At 54.5% G+C, this 5,961-nt stretch overlaps 1 protein-coding gene across 4 annotated transcripts in view; it reads left to right on the plus strand.

Annotated features, from left to right (window-relative positions):
- The first annotated feature begins 1,349 nt into the window (after positions 1-1,349).
- Positions 1,350-5,961, plus strand: part of ZMYM2 (zinc finger MYM-type containing 2) — a 136,239-nt gene continuing 131,627 nt past the window's right edge. For 3 of the 4 annotated variants that reach the window (XM_040621208.1, XM_040621209.1, XM_040621223.1), the window contains exon 1: positions 1,389-1,490. The gene's annotated coding sequence lies outside the window, so the exon portion shown is untranslated. Of the gene's footprint in view, positions 1,491-5,961 lie in introns of all 4 variants that reach the window. The other variant, XM_040621217.1, reaches the window with a different exon arrangement.

Consider the following 5,961-nt stretch of genomic DNA (forward strand, 5'->3'; position numbering starts at 1 on the left):
CCATCCATTTATTTCCCCAACATCAACGGTTGTAATCCCACTAACAACCGCTAGGGTGAGACGAAAGAGGCCTCACTTTCTTCTTTACGTGGAATCTTGGAAATTGCACAGCACCATGACGTGCGCCGAAGACGTAGGTGTAGACGACGAACAAAAGAGAAGCCCCATCGTCGATGTGGCTTCCCCCGGCACGCCCGCCCCGGGGCGCGCCGCAACACTCCGCACCTTCGCTCGGCTCCCCGCAATCGAGCCGGCCCTGGTTGGGCGAAGCGATTGAGCAAACTGTGGAGTGGAGTCTCCCTCAACCGTTGAGGACCAGGAGATGGTGGAAGGCAGTGGAGAAGCTGGGTAGAGGCTGGGGGAGGGCAAGCGAAAGAGGCTGCGGAGGAGAACGACGGCAGCGCCGAAGGACACACCGAGGGGAGGCTCCAGCCCCTCCAACAGGCGGGAGAGCCCAGCTCCAGGGGAGCCCGCAGCTTCCTCCATCTTGGTTGATGGAGGCGGGGAGCGGCGTCTGGGTCTCTCCACCGTGGCGCCCGTCCCCCAAGGGCCCCTCAGGCGCAGACGCTGGAATCAGGGGCTGTCCCCTCGGCCGAATGGCGGAGCCCAGTTGGGGCTTCGCGGGGCCAAGTTTCCCAGCCCCACGGGGTTTGGTTTTGAATTGGTCCCAAGTTCCCACAGCAGTCCCGACAAAATGGAGGACGTCGTCTCCTCCTACAGCCATGACGGGAGGTGGGGGAATTCCCCACGGGGTGAGGCGAGGGTGGAAGTGTTCCCCTCCCTCAGCACATTCAAGACCCACTTCACGCTGCCCCCGACCTCCCACTTTGCCTCGCTCCAGCCCTTGCCCGGCTCGCCACTCACGGGGGCTTCAGGAACTGGGCAGGGAGGGCGTTGAGGGACATCGAGGCCGCGTCTCTCCTCGTTAGGGTCGTTGGGGCGGCTCCAGGGGCCTGGGCGCCCAGGCCGAGCTAGGGCGAGGCGGCCACGGCCTCACCTCAGGCTGTCCCGGGCCCTGGAGGGGCAGCTCGGGCACCCTGTCCCCAGAGACCGAGCCGCCGATGGGTGCAGCGGGCGAGCGAAATTCGGGCGGCCTGACCTGACGGACCCGGGGGTGGGGGGCGGGGGTGGGAGGCAAGGGGGAGGGAGGGACGGCGGAGGGCCGAGCGCCGGCGAGGGAGTGGAATGGCACGCCGGGGGGTGTGGCCTGCGCCTGATGGACAGCCTCGGACCACCCCTCGAGGGGTCCTGAAGGAAGGCAGATGTAGCCAATGGACGTTCCCGAGGCGCTCCGACCCGCCCTCCTCGCCAGCCAATGAGGGCGCGGAGGGCGGGGCCTTCCCGGGCTCGGCCGCGCCGCCGCCTCCTCCGCCTCCTCCTCCTCACCAGCGATAAACCCGGGACTGGACCGAGCGGAGTTGTGCGTGTTGCCGAAGGGGGGTGGGCCGGGGGAGGGGAGGTTCGTTCCGCGGAGCCGCAGCCAGAACCGGGTGAGGCTTATCCCCGCTGTCTTTCCAGTCCAGGTCCGCCGATAGTACCCAGTGAATTTGTGGATAAAGACAGAATTCAAACTTGGGCATTCTGGTTCCTAAGTTTTACTCAGAATAGCTATTATATTGCATCTTAATTACTGGTAAGTTCTTGGTTTCCATATATATATATCTATACACACACACACACACATATACATGTATATAGTATAATTGTATTTATATATACAGAGAGAGAGAGAAATGATTACAATAAGTCTAGTTAATATCATGGCCACACGATTACAATTTTGTTTTCTTGTGATGAGAACTTTCAAGATATACTGTTTTAGCAACTTCTAACATTTTTAAAAAGATTTATTTATTTTATTTTTAATTTTTTAAAGATTTTATTTATTTATTTGACAGAGAGAGACAGCCAGCAAGAGAGGGAACACAAGCAGGGGAGTGGGAGAGGAAGAAGCAGGCTCCCAGTAGAGGAGCCCGATGTGGGGCTCGATCCCAGACGCCGGGATCACGCCCTGAGCCAAAGGCAGGCGCTTAACGACTGAGCCACCCAGGCGCCCCAAGATTTTATTTTAGAGAGGGAGCACAAGTTGGGGGTGGAAGAGCAGAGGAGAGAAGAGGAGCGAGGGGAGGGGCAGAGGGTAAGGGAGAAGGTGAAGAAGCAGACAGGAAGGGGAGAATCCTCAGCAGACACTGCACTGAATGCAGAGCCCAAGGTGGGGTGTGATCCTGAGGTATGACTTGAGCCAAAACCAAGAGCTGGCCACTTAACGACTGAGCCACCCAGCTGCCCCAACAACTTCTAACATTTTTATATCACTTGCACACAGTTATTTGATCCTTACAACAGTGCTGCATTACTTTATTTTATAAGTGACTATACTGAGGCTCAGAGAGAGAGGTAACTTGCTCAAGGTTTTGAGTGGCCAAGCAAGTATTTGAGATGCATCTTCTGCTCATATCTTCATTTTGCCTTCCTGCAATGCTTAGTATGCTTTTGTGATTAGTACTGAATAACTACACACACACACACACACACACACACACACAACACACACACAGACACACATTTTTAGTAATACTTTATTGAGATATAATTCCATACCATACAGTTCTCCCACTTAAAGTGAACAATTCAAGGTTTTAGTAGTGTATTCAGAGCTGTCCAACCATCACTACAGCCAATTTTAGACATTTTTATTTCTCCATTCCCTCCCCCACCTCCCTAGGCCTAGGCAACCAATTATCTACCTTCTGTCTCTATAGATTTGCTTACCCTGGACAATTCACATAATCAATCAACAACAAATTGTCTTTTGTGTTCAGTTTATTTCCTTGGTATAATGTCTACAAATTTCATCCATGCTTGTATGGACCAGAACTTCATTCCTTGTTATGGATGAATAATATTTCATTGTATAGATATAACACTTTTGGTTTTATACATTCATCAGTTAATGGACATTTAGATTGTTTATACCTTTATGGAAATTATGAATAATGATGGTAGCAAACATCCAAATATTTATTTTTAAAAGTACTTTTGTATAAAATAAAGTGTAATTTTTATTTAAATTGTGACAAAAATGTGGTTTATTTTTAGCGATTCTAAGCCATCAACTAGATTTCTCCCTGATATTGTGTAGGCAACCCGGTGAACATTTTCCGACAAAGACTTAAATGAAGGGATACAAAATGTGAATAATATATCCTACTGTAATTATTATTCTTGTTAATTATAAAATGCAATAATGCCAGGGAATTCATAGCAGCATAAAACTTCCTCAAATTGAACATGTGGAAATCCAATCTAGCATTTAAGTCTATGACAGAGCTTATTGGGAAATATCTCTATTCAAGCCTTCCAACTATAAACTCAAGGAGCAGTACCTATTGCTGTGGTATATGGTAACAGAAAAGAGATTTATGCGTTTTCACAGAATTATTACAATGTTGCCCTGCGTTTGGTAATAGAAGATGTTTCTGTTGTGAAGATAGTGATCAAAACTGTCAGTAAGGGGCACCTGGGTGGCTCAGTCAGTTAAGCGACTGCCCTCGGCTCAGGTCATGATCTCAGGGTCCCAGGATAGAGCCCAACTGTGTCAGGCTCCCTGCTCATTGGGGAGTTTGCATCTCCCCTCCCTCTCCCTGCCCCCTTTGTGCTTTCTCTCTCAAATAAATTAAAAAAAAATTAAAAAAAGTCAGTGTAAAACAATACTGTGTAGTACAAATCTTACAAGGATATTGTATTGAAAACAAAATTTTCAATTATGAAATAAAATGTTTACTGAAAAATAAAGATAATACCATTCTGAAAAGCTAGTTGAAATACATGTTGGATCTTCTTCAACTTAGAGAGCAGTATGTTTATTGCATTTAGCTCTAGGTGGAAGGATTATTTGATTTTTAAGTTCTAGTGAATGAATGGATCTCAATTTCTAGGGATTACGCTTCTGTTAAGTGGCATCTAAAACTGTTCAACTTCAGTTTTCACTGAGTTGATTAATTCATTAAAAACCTCATGTTCATCATCATCGTGAAAACTTTAAATTGTAACATCACACGTCTATTATTAATAGGCAGTGGTGTTAGATATCATGAAATCGAAGTCTATCCATCCATTTATTTCCCCAACATCAACGGTTGAATCCCACTAACAACCGCTAGGGTGAGACGAAAGAGGCCTCACTTTCTTCTTTACGTGGAATCTTGGAAATTGCACAGCACCATGACGTGCGCCGAAGACGTAGGTGTGAGACGACGAACAAAGCCCCATCGTCGATGTGGCTTCCGGCACGCCCGCCCGGGCGGCTGCAACACTCCGCACCTTCGCTCAGCTCCCCGCAATCGAGCCGGCCCTGGTTGGGCGAAGCGATTGAGCAAACTGTGGAGTGGAGTCTCCTCAACCGTTGAGGACCAGGAGATGGTGGAAGGCAGTGGAGAAGCTGGGTAGAGGCTGGGGAGGGCAGCGAAAGAGGCTGCGGAGGAGAACGACGCAGCGCCGGAGAGCACACGAGGGGAGGCTCCAGCCCTCCAACAGGCGGGAGAGCTCCAGGGAGCCCGCAGCTTCCTCCATCTTGGTTGATGGAGGCGGGGAGGCCGTCGGGTCTCTCCACCGTGGCGCCCGTCCCCAAGGGCCCCTCAGGCGCAGACGCTGGAATCGGGGCTGTCCCCTCGGCCGAATGGCGGAGCCCAGTTGGGGCTTCGCGGGGCCAAGTTTCCCAGCCCACGGGGTTTTGGTTTTGAATTGGTCCCAAGTTCCCACAGCAGTCCCGACAAAATGGAGGACGTCGTCTCCTCCTGCAGCCATGACGGGAGGTGGGGGAATTCCCCACGGGGTGAGGCGAGGGTGGAAGTGTTCCCCTCCCTCAGCACTTCAAGACCCACTTCACGCTGCCCCCGACCTCCCACTTTGCCTCGCTCCAGCCCTTGCCCGGCTCGCCCTCACGGGGGCTTCAGGAACTGGGCAGGGAGGGCGTTGAGGGACATCGAGGCCGCGTCTCTCCTCGTTAGGGTCGTTGGGGCGGCTCCAGGGGCCTGGGCGCCCAGGCCGAGCTAGGGCGAGGCGGCCACGGCCTCACCTCAGGCTGTCCCGGGCCCTGGAGGGGCAGCTCGGGCACCCTGTCCCCAGAGACCGAGCCGCCGATGGGTGCAGCGGGCGAGCGAAATTCGGGCGGCCTGACCTGACGGACCCGGGGGTGGGGGGCGGGGGTGGGAGGCAAGGGGGAGGGAGGGACGGCGGAGGGCCGAGCGCCGGCGAGGGAGTGGAATGGCACGCCGGGGGGTGTGGCCTGCGCCTGATGGACAGCCTCGGACCACCCCTCGAGGGGTCCTGAAGGAAGGCAATGTAGCCAATGGACGTTCCCGAGGCGCCGACCCGCCCTCCTCGCCAGCCAATGAGGGCGCGGAGGGTCGGGGCCTTCCGGGGCTCGGCCGCGCCGCCTCCTCCGCCTCCTCCTCCTCACCAGCGATAAACCCGGACTGGACCGAGCGGAGTTGTGTATTTGCCGAAGGGGGTGGGCCGGGGAGGGGAGGTTCGTTCCGCGGAGCCGCAGCCAGAACGCGGGTGAGGCTTATCCCGCTGTCTTTCCAGTCGAGTCCGCCGATAGTGGGGGTGGCTGGGAGCAGCGCAGCCTCGGAGGAGGAGGCGGAGGCGGAGGCGACTGGGAGGCGGAGATGGTGAGGGCAGCCTCCGGAGCCTCCCCACCGACCGGGATTAATACCCCGCGGCGCGGCCGCCGTCGCCGCTGCCGCGTCGGGGCCTCGGGGCTGCTCCGGGCTCCGTTCATGTCACAGGCGTCTTCGCGTGCGCGCCCGAAGGGCTGCGAGAGTGAGGCGAGGCCGGGAGGCTGGAGTGAGGCGGACGCCCAGAGGCGGGGGTCGCTCGGGGGCGGGGGCTGCCCGGGCCGGGGCGGTGGGAGGTCGCGGGGTATTTTTCCTTTCTTTCTTGCGGGGGGTGGAAGGT

The sequence above is a fragment of the Ursus maritimus genome, unplaced genomic scaffold, assembly GCF_017311325.1.
Source record: "Ursus maritimus isolate PB19 unplaced genomic scaffold, ASM1731132v1 scaffold_10, whole genome shotgun sequence".
Taxonomy (NCBI): domain Eukaryota; kingdom Metazoa; phylum Chordata; class Mammalia; order Carnivora; family Ursidae; genus Ursus; species Ursus maritimus.